Raw genomic sequence first — 16,748 nt, 5'->3', positions numbered from 1 at the left:
AATAAGGTAGTTTGCAGGCTGCAACAAGGATGTAGTTAAAAACCAACCCTTAAGGCCAGCACTGAGGCTTAGTGAGTATAGCCAACACTTGCAAAGCTGGCATCCCATTTGGGCACTGGTTTCTGTCCTGGCTGCTCCACTTTTGATCTGATTCCCTGCTGGCAGTCTGGGAAAGGTGGTGAAGGATGGCCCAAGTGCTTGGGCCCTTGTCACCCATGTTGGAGACCCAGATGGGGCTCCTGGCTTTGGCCTGGCTCTGTCCTGGCTGTTGCAGACACTTGGGGAATGAATCTACAGATGGAAGACCTCCCTCTCTACCTCTCCCCATCTAATTCTTTCAAATAAGTACATAAATCTTAAAAACAAACAAACCTTGTCATTAATTACATTAAATGTAAATGGTCTAAGTAACAATTTAAAGACAAAGATGGTCAGATCAGCTAAATAAGAAAGGCAGTTGTATGCTCTCTATGAGCAACTCAACCTATCTGTAAAGTAACAGATTAAAAGAAATGGGATGGGGCCGGTGCCGTGGCTCAACAGGCTAATCCTCCGCCCAGCGGCACCGGCACACCGGGTTCTAGTCCCGGTCGGGGTGCCGGATTCTGTCCCGGTTGCCCCTCTTCCAGGCCAGCTCTCTGCTGTGGCCAGGGAGTGCAGTGGAGGATGGCCCAAGTCCTTGGGCCCTGCACTCCATGGGAGACCAGGATAAGCACCTGGCTCTTGCCATCGGATCAGCGTGGTGCGCCGGCCGCAGCGCGCCAACTGCGGCAGCCATTGGAGGGTGAACCAACGGAAAAGGAAGACCTTTCTCTGTCTCTCTCTCTCACTGTCCACTCTGCCTGTCAAAAAATAAAAAAAAAGAAATGGGAATGAAAAAGTTATACTCCCCCTTAAAAAACCCTACTAACAGAAAGAGCTGGAGTGACTATATTAATATGTTTTAGTCTTCTATTGTGGTTATAACAATTTACCACAAATTTAGATGCTTAAAACAAAACAGATTTATTATCTCACAGTGCTGCATGACAAAAGGTCAATGGGCTTGTTTGCTTTCTCTGCTCAGAGACTCACAAGGCCAATTCCAATGTCTGCTGGTAGAGCTCTTATTGGGAGACTGGATAGAAGCTACTTCCAAGTTCATTAGGTTGTTCACAGTGGTTATAGGACTAAAGTCCCTGTTTCTTTCCTGGCTGTCAGCTGGGAGCCACCCTTAGATATTAGAGGCCTCCACATTTTAAAGCTAGCAACAGCATATTGAACCCTTCTTGTGATTCATTTTTTTCTGATGTATTCTGCCATATCTCTCTTGTTTCCAGAGAAAGTTCTGTGCTTTCAAGTGTTCATGTGATTAAATTTAATCTACCTTGATAAGCTAGGCTAGTTTCCATATTTTGAAATGCATAGCTATATTAGGCAAAATTCTAAACATGTTTCCTGATTTCTGTACAATTAAATGCTAATTTAGGGCCGGCGTTGTGGCGCAGTGGGTTAACGCCTTGGCCTGAAGTGCCAGCATCCCATATGGGCACTGGTTCGAGACCCGGCTGCTCCTCTACTGATCCAGCTCTCTGCTATGGCCTGGGAAAGCAGTAGAAAATGGCCCGACTCCTTGGGCCCCTGCACCCACGTAAGAGACTCAGAAGAAGCTCCTGGCTCTGGCTTCAGATCGGCTCAGCTCCAGCCTTTGCGGCCAATTGGGGAGTGAACCAGAGGATAGAAGACTCTCTCTCTCTCTCTTCATCTCCTCTCTCTGTGTTAACTCTTTCAAATAAATAAATAAATCTTTAAAAAATGCTAATCTAGGTGCTAATGTGAAGTGACTTTGCAGATGGAATTTAGGTTACTTATCAGCTAATCCTAAAATAGGTAGATTATCCTAGATTATCCTGTTGGACCCAATGTAACTGTATGAGCCTTTAAAAAGAACAGGTAGGCCAAAGAGTAATTCAAAGAGATGGTTTGAAATAGGAGAGATGAGGTAGAAGGGGACATCAGAGATATTCCAAACATCAGGACTTGAGCTGACATTGCTGGCTTGGAAGATGGAGAAATTCAGAAATCCCAGGAATATAGGTGGCCTCTAGAAGCTAACAATGACTTGCAGCTAAAAGCAAGTAAGGAAATGGAAATCTTATCCCTACAACACCAAGGATCTAAATTCTGACAACAGCCCACATGAGCCTGGAATCCCGAGCCTCCAGAAAGGAATATATCACTAACATTTTCATTTCAACCTTGTGAAACTCTAAGAAGAAGACCCAACTGAGCCATGTTGTACTCATATTTCTAACCTAAAACAAACAAAAACCATGAATAAAGTTTATGTAGTTTTAAGTCAGTGAATTTTTGGTAATATATCACAGTAACAATAGAAATTAACACTGTAACCTTAACTACATCTGTATGTTCCCCTTTGCTATGTCATATGATATATTCACAAGTTCAAGTGTTCAGGGCCTGGCTATGTTTCAGGGGTCATTGTGATTACCACAATATAAATCACAGTGTATTTTTGAATAAGCAATATTACTAGGGACAGAATAGAGGCAATTCATAATTACAAAAGGGACAATTTGTCAGAGGATGGAATAATTTTAAATATTTATGTACTTTATAATAAAGCTTTTAAATATATATAAAGCCATTAAAGAAGAAATATAAAAACTCACAATTATAAATGGAAATGAATACTCCTTACTCAGTAACTGACAGAATGTACAAACACAATTACTAAGGGAATACAAGACTGTAACAACACTATCAACAAGGCTGATCTAATTGATAAAAAAGTTCTTCCCAACACCAGCAGAATGCCAGTTCTTTCATAGTTCACATGGAACATTCACCAAGGCAGGCTCGATTATGGGTCATAAAATAAGGACGACTAACTTTAAAATGATTACAATCACATAAATTAAATATCTAAACACACTGGAATCAAATTAGAAATCAATATCAAAATGATATCCAGAAATATTTGAAAATTAAATGCCACACTTTAAAATAATCCATAGGTTAAAAAAATAAGGAAAGTTTAAAAATATTTTGGACTAAAAGTAAAAATGCAACCTACCAAAATTTTGTGAAACACAGCTAAAACAGCACTTAATAAATGAATATCATCAAGTGCTTGTAAAAGAGAAGATTTCAAATCAACAATCTAAGATTTCAGCTTAAGTACCTAGAAAGAGGATATTTTTTAAAAGTAAATAAAACAAAGGAAATACATATAAACACAAAAATCTATGAAATAACAGTAGAAAGATATGAGAGAAAAACTCATGAGAGCAAAAGCTAGTTCCCTGAAAATATATTAAAATGATAAATCTATAGCCAGAGTGATCAGAAAAAAAAAACAGTTGACATAAATTATCCATATCAGGAATGAAAATGATGAGGTAGACATTGAGCACAGTAGGTTAAGCTGCAACTTTGCATAACTGCACCTCCTAGAGTGCTGGTTCAAGTCCTGGTAACTTAGCTTGTGACCCAGCTTCCTGCTAACACATGCTGGGAGGCAGCACATGATGACTCAAATTCTTGGGACCCTACCTCCCACATGGGAGACCAGATGCAGTTTTGAGCTCCTGGCTTCAGCCTGGCCCAGCTCTCACTGTTGTGGACATTTGGGGAGTGAACTAGCAGATGGACAATGTCTCACCCTCTCTGTGTCTTTCTCTCTGTCACTCTGCCTTTCAAGTATATGAAAAGAAAGTTTTTTTTTTTTAAAAAGGATGAAAGTGAGGATTATCACTACAAGTCCTACATTTGAGGCATAAGAGCTAAAAATATATTATGAACAACTTTATGCCAATAACTTTCTTGAAAGAAAGAAAATATCAAAGTTCACATAGGAAGAAATAGGCACTCTCATATCCATGTATCTATTATGGAAACTAAAATTCTAGTTAAAATCCTTTCCACAGAAAATACCAGGCCATGGCAAAATTCATTTTACATTTAAGGAAGAAATAGCATCAATTGTTCACAAACTCTGGAAGACAAAGAATAGGGAGTGAACACTTTTTTTTAGATTTATTTATTTATTTATTTATTTGAAAGTATGAGTTACACACAGAGAGAAGAGATAGAGAAAGAGAGGTCTTCCATCTGCTGGTTCACTCCACAATTTGCCACAACAGCCGGAGCTGCACCAATCCAAAGCCAGGAGCCAGGAGCTTCCTCTAGGTCTCCCACGCGGGTGCAGGGGCCCAAGGACTTTGTCCATCTTGTACTGCTTTCCCAGCCCAGAGCTGGATCAGAAGTAGAGCAGCCAGGTCTTGAACCAGCGCCCATATAGAATGCTGGTGTTTCAGGCCAGGGCGTTAACCCACTGCACCACAGCACCAGCCTTTTTTTTTTTTTTTTTCAAATGAGGCCAGTACTATACTGATACCAAAATCTGATCAAAAAAGAAAACTATAAACCAATAACCTTAATGACATAGATGAAAAAAATTAGCTAACCAAATCCAGTAATGTATAAAAAGGATAATACATTATGATCAACTGGAGTTTAAGGATGACTACAACCTGGCTTAGTATCTGAAAATCAGTTACTATGCTTCACTGTATTAGTAGACTGAAAAATTAAAAAAAAAAAAACCTTAACAGTTGGCAGAAAAAAGCATCTGGCATAATACACTACCTATTCAAGATAAACACTGTAAAGAAATTAGAAATAGAAGGGCATCTATGCAAAACTTATAATGTTTGATAGTGAAAGACTAACTACTTTCTCCCCAAGAGAGGAAACAAGGCAAGTATATCTACTTCAACACACCTATTTAACATTGCACTAGAGGACAGAGCCACAAAACAGTAAAAGAAAAAGTAATAAAAGTCACACAAATTTGAAACAAAGGAGTAAACTTGTCTTTATTCAAAGTCATCATTGTCTATGTAGAAAATGCTGGGGAATCTACAAAAACACTACTAAATCTAATAAGTGAATATAACAAAATTGTAGGACACAGGTAAATGTGCCAAAAATACTGCATTTCTATACAGTAGTAACACACTGGAAATGGAAATTGGAAAAAAAAAAGAAACTATACCACAACCCTATTATAAATCTAAAACTATTCTAAAATTAAAAGAAAATACTGCATATAGTAGCAATGACACACTGGAAATAGAAATAGGAAAAAAAATTACACAGTACCCCTCCTATAAGTCTAAAATTGTTCTAAAAACAAAAGTTTATATGAGAACTATCATTTATACAAGAATATGAGGCTTGGGAAAATATGATAAAATGTGTGTAAGATTTGTACATTGAAGTCTACCACTGTAGCCTTACACCATTCAGGCTGCAATAACAAAATGCCACGGATGGGGTGATTTATAGACAATAGGAACTTATTTCTCACAGATCAAGAGGCTGGAAGTATGAGATCAGAGTGCCATCATGGTCAGGTTCTGGTGAAGATGCAGACAGCTGACTTCTTACTGTATCCTCACATGGTATAAAAACAGTGAGCCTCATATGGCTCTCTGACCTCTTCTTTTAAGGTACTAATCTTAATTATGAGGGGCCCACACTCATGACACAATCATCTCCCCAAAGGTCCCACCTCCAAATTCTAACACTTTAGGGATTAGGTTTCAACAAATGAATTTTGAGGAAACACAAACATTCAATCCATAATAACTGACAGGAAAAATTCACTATCCAAATAAATGGAGAGATATACAATGTTCATAGATTAGTAAATTCAATACTATTAAGATTTACATCTTACATGTATTCATTTCCTAACGTTGCCATAATAAATTAACACAATTGTAGTATCTTAAAACAACACACATTTATTCTTTGGAGGCCACTGGTCCAAAATGAGTCTCAATGGGCTAAAATAAAGATATGAGCAGGGCCCTACTCCCTCTGGGTACTCTAAGGGAGAATCTACTATTGGCCTTTCCCAGTTTCTAAAACTATACTTTTTAGCAAAACTGATACATGTGGGCTTTTCTTCTTTTTTAGCTTTTTTTTTTTAATTTTAGCTCCCACATATAAGGGAGAACATGAATTATTTGTCTTTCTGTGTCTGGGTTATTTCACTGAACATGATGTTCACCTGTTCCAATCATTTTGCTGCAAATGACAGAATTTCATTTTTGCTTTATAGCTGAACAATATTCCATTACGTGTATATACCACATTTTCTTTTTTTCTGTTCATCTGATAATGGACACTTTGATTGATTCCATATTTTGGGTATTGTGAACAGTGCTGCTATAAACAGGTATCTCTTGATACCATGAATTCATATCTTTTTAGCATATACTCAGCAGAGGGATTGCTGGATTGTATGGCGGTTCTATTTCTAGTTTTTTTTTTTTAATCCATACTGTTTTCTTCAATGACTGCACTAATTTACATTCCTACTAACAGTATATAAGAGCTCCCTTTTTTCCACATCTTCACCAGCATTTGTTGCTATTTTTCTTAGATCATTTATTTATTGATTTATTTGAAAGGCAGAGAGAGACACACACACACACACACACAAAGAAACACTGAGAGAGTTGCTACCTGCTGGTTCACTATCCAAATGCCCACAACTGGTACTGGGCCAGGCTAAAGCCAGGAGCCAGGAACTCAGTTCAGTTCAGGTCTCTCACATGGTGGTAATGACCCAACTACTTGAGCTGTGACCTGCTGCATCCCAGGCTGTGCATCAGCAGGAAGCTAGAATCTGAAACAAAGGCAGGACATGAACCCAGGCATTCCAGTGTATGTTCTGGGCATCCCAAGTGGTGTCTTAACCACTATGCCAAATGCCCACCCCCTTTTGTCTTTTTAATAAGTCACTATAAATGGTATTAAGTGATATCTCATTGTGATTTTGATTTGCATCTTCATGAGGACTAGCGATGTTGAGCAGTTTTTTTTTTTTATGTACCTGAAGGCCATTTGAGTATCTTCCTTTGAAAAACATCTACTTATAGGTCTACAAGTATTGCCCATTTTAAAATTGGATTATTTTTTTGCTATTGAGTTCCTAGTATATTCCAATTAACAAATGCTTGTTAAATGTATAGTTTATAAATTAAAATTTATACTTTTTAATGTAAATTGTGAGTTTTGACACATCCATATGCTTCCATTAACTACCAAAGATATAAAGACCAGTTTCATCACTGCATAATATTCCCTCACATCCTTACATAGTCAGCCTCTTCCCTCAACATAGCCACTAGTAATTGCTGATTTGTTTTCTATGTCTACAGTTTTCCTTTTACAGAATATCAAATAATTTAGAGCTAACTATACAATATGTTATATTTTCCATCTAAATTACTTAGCAAAATACACCTCATTTTCATCCATGTTTTTGTCTGGATCTATAGTATGTTCGTTTTCACTGCTAATTTGTATTCCATTGAATGAATTTACTTCAAACTGTTTAACCTTTCATAACTTTATGAGCATTTGGATTGTTTCCAGTGACTCTCTTTTTCTTAAGTAAATATCTAGATGTGTGGTTAGTGGGTCATAAAATAAGTATGTAGCTGAAACATTGCCAGTGTGTTTTCTAAAGTGGTTGTATTGTTTGACATTCTCACCAACATATATGAGAGTTCCAACTGCAGTACCTCCTTGGCAACACCTGCTATGGTTAATCACTTTCATTTCTGTCATTCTAGTGAGTAAGTAATTTTACCTCATTGTAGTTTTAACTTGTATTTATTTGGATATTGAATTTTTCCTGTCAGTTATTATGGATTGAATGTTTGTGTTTCCTCAAAATCCATTTGTTAAAACCTAATCCCTAAAGTGATAAAATTTGGAGGTGGGACTCTTGCCCATATGGTATGCTGGTGTCACAGGTGGAAGTTTTACCAGCTATGCCACAACGCCAGCCCCTGACAAACTTAAAAATTATTGAGAATCCTTGAATGGCCTCACAACAAAGAGATGGCAAATATTTAAGGTGCTAGGTGTGCTAATTACTCTGATTTGATCATCACATAATGTGTACATACATCAAAACCCCACCTTGTACCCCATAAATAAATACAAATATTACATGTCAATATTTTTTTTTAAAAAATTACTGATTTCTTCTAAGAGCTTTTATTGATATGGATTACCTCTATTAATATATCCTGTACCATACAATAAAATGGTTATTTTAAGATATTTACTATTTAAAAGTAACAATAAACATGTTACATATTAACATAATTATATGAAAAAAAATATTTTCCAAAACCAACATAAATTTAGTCAGAACAATGGCATTGTTTCTATAGTTTTACAAAGCTTTAAATTTCTGGCTTCACAGAAGACACTTGCACTCATTCTGTTGCAATGTATTATTTTGATTCAAACATATGAAGAAGAAAATGTGGCCTTACAGAGATACACATTTAGAAAAAAACTTTTCTTAAAGGATTGATTTATTTGTTTGAATGGCAGAGTCACAGAGAGAGAGAAAGTGAGAGAGAAAGATCTTCCACTTGCTGGTTCACCCCTTCTCCCCCCAACTGCCTGCAAGGACCAGGGCTGGGCCAGGCCAAAGTCTGGAGCCAGGAGTTTCTTCCAGGTCTTCCACACAGGTGCAGGGGCCCAAGGACTTGAGCCATCCTGTGCTACTTTCCCAGGCACATTAGCATGGAGCTGGATCAGAAATGGAACAGCTGGGAATTGAATTGGTGCTCATATGGGATGCCAATGCTGCAGGCCGTGGCTTAAACCTTCAGTGCCACAATGCCAAAACCAGAAAAAAAAAGTATTTTAACAGCTTTTTCAGATAATGGTAGACATTTCCTTCAATAAGTCACAAAATTCAACAAGTAGAAGTTTCTTTTTTTAAAAGTTTTTTTATTATTTATTTGAAACGTAGAGGGAGGGAAGTAGAAAGGAAAGGTTGGAGACACAGATATTAAGCAGGGAGGGAGAGAGAGGGAGAGATAAAGGAGGGGGAAAGATTGTCCTTCTATTGGGGTTCACTTCCCAAATACTCACAAATCCCAGGGCTAGTCCAGGTTGAAGCCAGGCACCAGGAGTTCCACGTAGGTCTATCACATGGGTGATAGGATCTCAAGTACTTGGGCCATCTTTTGCTGCCTCACAGACACATTAGCAGGAAGTTGGATCAGAGGCATGGAGTAGCTAGGACTTGAACCTGGCAATATCATCTTGGATGCAGGTGTCCCAAACAGCCGTTTAAGCTACTGCACCACAATAGCAGTCCTAAGTGGAAGTTTCTTAAATGTTAACTGTAATGGGGGCCGGCGCTGTGGCGCAGTGGGTTAAAGCACTGGCCTGAAGCGTTGGCATCCCATATGGGCACAGGTTCAAATGCCAGCTGGTCCACTTCTGATCCAGCTCACTACTGTGGCCTGGGAAAGCAGTAGAAGATGGTCCAAGTCCTTGGGCTTCTGCACCCATGTGGGAGACCCAGAAGAAGCTCCTGGCTCCTGGCTTTGGATCAGCACAGCTCCGGCCATTGCGGCCAATTGGGGAGTGAACCATCAGATGGAAGACAACCCCCTTCTCTCTTCCTCCCCTCTCTATGTGTAACTCTGACTTTCAAATAAATAAATAAAAACCTTTAAAAATGTTAACTGTAATGTAGAATCGGAAATCCTATCAATGAACTTTTGAACACTGCAACACTAAAATGTATTAGTCTCTCTTTGAATCTTTTAAGAAAATTTTTTATTTAATACAATATAAATTTCAAAAGTACAACTTTTGGATTATAGCGGCTTTTTCCTGCATAACCACCCTCCCATCCACAAACCATCCCATCTCCTACTCCCTCTCCCATCCCATTCTTTAAGATTCATTTTTAATTATGTTTATATACAGAAGATCAACTTTATACTAAGTAAAGATTTCAACAGTTTGTACCCACATAGACACACAACGTATAAAGTACTGCTTGAAGACTAGTTTTTCTGTTAATTCTCATAGTACAACACATTAAGGACAGAGGTCCTACATGGGAAGCATGTGCACAGTGACTCCTGTTGTTGATTTAACAATTGACACTCTTGTTTATGACATCGGTAATCACCCAGGACTCTTGACATGAGCTGCCACGGTTTTGGAAGCCTCTTGAATTCACCAACTCTGACCTTATTTAGACAAGGCCATAATCAAAGTGGAAGTTCTCTCCTCCCTTCAGAGGAAGTTACCTCCTTCTTCGATGGCCCGTTCTTACCACTGGGATATCACTCACAGAGATCTTTCATTTAGGTCATTTTTTTGCCACAATGTCTTGGCTTTCCAGGCCTGGGAAACTCTCATAGGCTTTTTAGCCAGATTCGAATGCCTTAAGGGCTGATTCTGAGGCCAGAGTGCCATTTAGGGCATTTGCCATTCTATGAGTCTGCCGTATATCCCAATTCCCATGTTGGGTCGTTCTCTCCTTTTTAATTCTATCAATTATTATTAGCAGATACTGGTCTTATTTATGTGATCCCTTTGACATCTTTTATCCCTGCATGACTGTGTAATTCCATGTAAGTTGACTGAAAAATACTGGTTCACTGACCACTGATCTTTCAAATGTTGACTTATTTCACTAAATGATAGCAAAAATAAAAATCACAGTAGTTGTTATGACCACTCAGTCAGAAACATTTTAGGTACTGACACACTGCCAAGCCATGATAGTGGAAATAAGTTTCTAAAAAAAAATTCTGATTTTCCCATGCTTCATTTCAAATTTTACCATTTGCACCAAATACTACAAGTTGTTTTCCTTGAAGAAGCAAGTTCAATTTTTGCATTCTTGAGACAATGTCTTCCAAATATCCTTATGCAAACGACCTATCTTATCTCTTAGTTGTCCTTCCAAATAAAAATGGTGTTCCATGAAAAGAGCAGCTTACAACTCAGACACACATTTCCTTGATTCAACTGTTGTACTTTTCAGTCTACAGCAGAAAGCCTTTATGCATAAACTCCATTTCATCACATGGAATGTTAAAACAGATGCCCACTCAGGACTCAAGATTAAATGAGATTAATGTTTCTTCTGCTTTATCAAGGACATTCCTAAGTGATGCAGTCATATTTTTTAAACTGCAAGTCTATGGAGGTGAGGAAACCAAAAACAACTAGCGCTGTGCAGCTGGTGCCATTGTCCTGATTTGTGCTCAGGCACCTGGGGTTTGACACACATCCCCACTGCATCTGCACCACCAGTACCAATGCTGAAACAAAATACTTCTCAGTATTATTATGAAACAAAAGAAACAAAATACTTCTCAGTATTATTATGAAAGCAATTTTGACCTTGCAGACTACTGTAAAGCATCTCAAAACCTTCTAGAGCTCTGTGTTAAAGGCCTAATAACTGCTGTACTAAATGTATGTTAGTCATTATTATTAATACTAAAAAACAAAGACATTTTAAAAGCTACCACAAAGAAAAAGAAAGCTAATGTTGAAACATGCCAAGATAATAATGACTTCATCCTTTAGACTTTTGCATAGAAAAGGGCTCATGGTGGTGGGGTGGGAGGGAAGGATTCACAAGTTAATAGAAATTGAGTCATCACCACAAATATAATAAGTAACCAGCAGAGACAACCTTTTTCATCTCTCAAAGCAGAGATGATGGAGCTGATGCTGTGTTGTAGTATGTTAAGCCTCTGCCTGAGGAGCCACCATCCCAAATGGGCACCGGTTTGTGTCCTGGCTGCTCCTCTTCTAATCCAGCTCTCTGATAATGGCCAGGAAAGCAGTGGAAGATTGCCCAAGTGCTTGGGCCCCTGTCTCCATGTGAGAGACCCGAAAGAAGCTCCTGGCTCCTGGCTTCGGATGGGCCCAGCTCTGGCCATTGTGGCCATATGGGGAGTGAAACGGTGGATGGAAGATCTCTCTCTCTCTCTGTCCCTCTCTGTCTGTAGCTCTGCCTCTCAAATAAATAAATCTTAAAAAAAAAAAGCAGAGACTATTGTAAAATCTAGAAAATAAAAAATCAAGCTTTCAACCAAAGTCTATGACTACAAATATCATTGCCAAAAACGATGGCCTTGAAAACAAATTATTTGAAAGAAATCAGTGGGGGCCGGCGCCGTGGCACAATAGGTTAATCCTCTGCCTGCAGCACTGGCATCCCATATGGGCGCAGGTTCTAGTCCTGGCTGCTCCACTTCCAATTCAGCTCTCTGCTATGGCCTGGGAAGCAGTGGAAGATGGCCCAAGTCCTTGGGCCCCTGCACCTGTGCAGGAGACCCAGAAGAAGCAACTGGCTGCTGGCTTCAGATCGGCACAGCTCCAGCCACTGTGGCTATCTGGGGAGTGAACCAACAGACAGAAGACCTTTCTCTCTGTCTTTCCCTCTCACTGTCTGTAACTCTACCTCTTAAATAAATAAATAAAATCTTTTTTTAAAAAAAGAAATAAGTCAGTGAACTATAACATTCACAAATGTAAAGATAACGATAGACACAGGATTCACAGGTAAGATACTATGTAGAGGTAATTATTTTCTAAAGGAATTTCAGACTATAAACAAAAAGTAGATGATAGGGTAAACATGCTGTAAGCTAAATTCATTATTGTGCATAAAAAGTGTTTTATTTATATAATAAAAGAATATTGGAACTAATGAAAACAAAAGTACTAAAATATTCTAAATGTCAGAAAGTGATTTTCTTTACCTAATTTAAAGGGAAATGAAGAGGTTTTTTTTTTTAATGTTTATTTTCATATACTCAAAAGGCAGAGCCAAGAGCAAGAGCAAGAGAGAGAGATTGATCTTCTATCTGATGGTTCACTCCCCAAATGTCCACAACAGCCAGGGCTGGGCCAGGCTGAAGTCAGGTGCCCAGAACTCAATCTGCTTCTCCCACATGGCGGGGCAGGAACCCAATTACTAGGCCATCACCTGCTGCCTCCCAGTATGTATCAGCAAGAAGATGCACCATAAGCAGGGTAACCAGGACTTGAAGTGGCACTCCAATATGGGATGTGGGAATGCCAACTCAGAAATTAAGAGATTATGTCAGGGCTGGTGTTGCAGCTTAGTGGGTAAAGCCATCCTCTGTGCATACCCTATGGATAATAGTTCATGTCCTGGCTGTTCCACATCTAATCCAGATTCCTGCTAATGGCCTGGAGAAAGAGTGGAAGATGGCCCAAGTGTCTGGGCCCCTGTCACCAATGTGGGAGAAGTTCCTGGCACCTTGGCTTTAGCCTGGCACAGTACTAGCCGTTGTGGCCAACTGAGGAGTGAATCAGCAGATGGAAGTGCCTTCTCTCTCTCTCTCTCTCTTTCTCTCTCTCTTTCTCTCTCTCTCTCTCTCTGTAACCCTGACCTGCAAATAATCATCTTTTAAAAACATTTGTCTATTTAAATTTTTAAAAATAGAAAGAAATATAAATTCATAAGAAGACAAGTAATAGTACAGACAAATAATTCAAATATTGGGGTTAGAAAATATGATGGATTGACTGCCCTGTTGTATTAATTTCCATTTTGCTGCCGTACCAAATTACCACAAACTTAGTGATTTAAAAAGAAACATCATTATCTTACAGTTCTGGTGGTCAGATGTCTAATTTGAGCCACACAGGGCTAACTCAAGGTGTCAGCAGGCTATATTCCTTCCAGAGGGTCTCGGGAAGAATGTTTCCTTGCTTTTCCCAGCTTCTGCAGCCCTCCTCCTCTGTCTTCAAAGTCAGCAATGGAGAGCCTATTTGTTCTCATCTTGAATTACCCTGACCTCCTCTTTTGTTCCACCTTTCTACATTTAGGATTAAAAGATTTTGTTGCAAAGAATATTTGAAATTCACAGATACAGGGGGTTTTCAAAAATGTATGGGAAATGTGCATTATGAAAAAACTAGGTAAATATTTCAAAATTTATGTATTAAAATAAACTTATTTTGCTATAACTAGTACTCAAACAGTATTTTACACTATGTTCTGTATGGGTGCAAACTGATGAAATATTTACTTAATATATACTAAATCGATCTTCTGTGTATAAAGATAATTGAAAATGAATCTTGATGCGAATGGTATGGGAGAGGAAGCGGGAGATGGGAGGGGTGCGGGTGGGAGGGAAGTTATGGGGGGAAAAAGCCATTGTAATCCATAAACTGTACTTTGGAAAATTACATTTTCTAAATAAAAGTTTAAAAATAAATAAATAAATAAATAAACTTACTTTTTAAATTCCATTTTTTGTGAACTTTTGAAGCACCCTCATATTTTCCAAAATAGTCTCCTTATTTTAAGGTGAGATCTTTAGAAAACTTTCATACTTTCATTCCTCTTTGCCATGAACTGGAACATATTCCCAGGTTCCAAGGATTAGAATGTAAACATATTTATTCTGCCTACCGTAGCTCTACAAGAAGAAAGGTCATGTAGTAGACTAAAAATCCAGAGGTGAGTGTTCAGCCTAGTAGTTAAGACACAGGTTAGGATATCTATGTCCCATATTGAAAGCCTAGGTTCAACACTTTGCTCTTACTCCACTTTCCTACTAATGCAGACCATGAGAGCCAGCAGTCATGGCTCAAGTTCCTGCCATCCACCTAGAAGACCTGGATTGAGTTTCAGGCTCCCAGCTCCTGTCCCAGTCCCAGGCTATTGTAGGCATTTGGGGAGTATACCAGCACAGCAGACAGGAGTTTTTTTTCTTCTCTCTCTCTAATAAAAGCCCCTGCTTTTAACCCACTGTGCCACGCCGCCAGCCCCTTGGTTTGACTTTTTGACATTGGTTTTCAAGTGCGCCTTTTGAATGCAACAGATTTATAATTTAGTTGTTTATTGTTATATTATTTATTTATTATCTCACAAAATGCAGATAACATAGATAACATCAACTCTAGCAGACAGTACTAAGGTAAGGATTAAATAGCTGATTTGAAAGTACTTGCTGGGGCTGGCTCCATGGCTCACTGGGTTAATCCTCTGCCTGTGGCACCAGCATCCCATATGGGCGCCAGGTTCTAGTCCCAGCTGCTCCTCTTCCAGTCCAGCTCTCTGCTGTGGCCCGGGAAGACAGTGGAGGATGGCCCAAGTGCTTGGGCACCTGCACCCTCATGGGAGACCAGGAGGAGGCACCTGGCTCCTGGCTTCAGATCGGCATAGTTTGGGCCATGGCGGCCACTTGGGGAGTGAACCAACGGAAAAGGAAGACGTTTGTCTGTCTCTCTCACTGTCTGTAACTCTACCTGTCAAATAAATAAATAAAATCTTTAAAAAAAAAGAAAGTACTTGTTACATGGCTTGCACCAAGCAGATAACAATAAATGTTAGTTTCTTTCCTTAAAAACCAAATCAAGGATTAAACAGAACAATATCATTATTACAGAATATTTAAAATACACTTTAACACAACTACAAATGTCAAAAAAGCTAGACTTCTGTCAAAGTAGAACTCAGAGAAAAGGTATATACTCCAAAAGTTTAAATAAAAGCAAAGAGGAAAAAAGATGCAAACTAAGTAAGTTTCTATCTAAAAATGCCAAAATATGAAAATAATAAAGTTAAAAGTAGGATAAAAAACTAAAAGTAGAAATACAGATATAAAAATAGAGCTGACGAGTAATACCAACAGCTTGTTCTTTGAAAAAAATAACCTACAAATAAAACAAATTGATATAAGCAGAAAATTTGAAAGATGAAATTTATACACATTTTTTTTTAATTAGAGGAAGAAGGAATTTCAATTATACCAATACATTTGGGAGCCAATTCCAAAAGATGAGTGCATATCAAATAGAAAATATTAAGATTGGAAAGACAATGTACTTGTAGCAATAATGTAAGTTTTTTAAAAAAGGCACAAATTGTAAACTATTTTGAGTTACTATTAGTTTTTTAAAGATTTACTTATTTGAAAGGCAGAGAAGGGAGGGAGGGAGGGAGGGAGGGAAGGAGGGAATGAGAATGAACTGATCTTCCATTTACTGGTTCATTCCCCAAATGGACATAAGAGCCAGGGCTGGGCCAGGCAAAAGCCAGGAATCTAGAATTCCACTCAGGTCTCCCACATAGGTGCATGGAGTTTTCTGCTCAGGCTCAAATTTCATCTCTTCACTACTGGTAGACGGAACAGGGACAAAAGGAAGAATGACAACAGAGAGGGAAGATAGATGGATAGATAGATAGAGATATATATGTAGATATAGATACAGATGTAGATATATAGCAAAGGGATGACTCTGCTGATAAAACTTCTAGTTCTGTTTTCTGCAAATCCAAATAATGAAGTGGAATCTTAAGAACCATCCATTTCCTCCAGCGGAAATTGCTGGCTTAATTGGAGCATGTACCCATACACAAACACACACTCACTTTGGGTGGCACATTCCTGTCTACAGCTTCAGATAATAGCTCCAACTGACAAATTGCTAACTGACATTCTCAAAAACTATTTAAGGGATTGCACCTCTTACACTGAAAAGAATCTTATTAACCACATTTAAAATCTTTTAGTGGCTATTTTAACTGGATTTACTAAGATGAAATATTTTTAAGAGCATTTAACCATTTATAAAAAAGCACAAAAAGCCAACTAAAAACAAATCACTCTTAAGAGAGGATAAAAAAGAGCATAGGCTGATAGAAAGATCTGCATTCAAGTTCCCCTTCTGTCATTTATCAGTTGTGCAGTCTTGGGTGAGTTAATTTTCCCTAAGTCTGTCTTCTCATCTGATTTCTCATATACTGATTCACTAAGCCAAAAGGTATGTGAAGGCTCTGTGAAAATGATACAATTTACCTATTTTAGCTCTAATGTTATTATAAAAGAGAA

The 16,748-nt window shown here is 38.4% G+C and overlaps 1 protein-coding gene across 3 annotated transcripts in view; it reads right to left on the bottom strand.

Annotated features, from left to right (window-relative positions):
• The window catches only part of TMEM185A (transmembrane protein 185A), a 44,042-nt gene that overhangs the window by 19,659 nt on the left and 7,635 nt on the right, over positions 1-16,748 (bottom strand). The window contains exon 1 of one of the 3 annotated variants that reach the window (XM_062184016.1): positions 6,541-6,639. The exons of the other annotated variants lie outside the window; for them this stretch is intronic. The gene's annotated coding sequence lies outside the window, so the exon portion shown is untranslated. Of the gene's footprint in view, positions 1-6,540; positions 6,640-16,748 lie in introns of those variants that run through there. 3 annotated transcript variants of the gene reach the window in all.

The sequence above is a fragment of the Lepus europaeus genome, chromosome X, assembly GCF_033115175.1.
Source record: "Lepus europaeus isolate LE1 chromosome X, mLepTim1.pri, whole genome shotgun sequence".
Lineage (NCBI taxonomy): Eukaryota > Metazoa > Chordata > Mammalia > Lagomorpha > Leporidae > Lepus > Lepus europaeus.
This window is presented reverse-complemented; position numbering and strand designations above follow the sequence as displayed.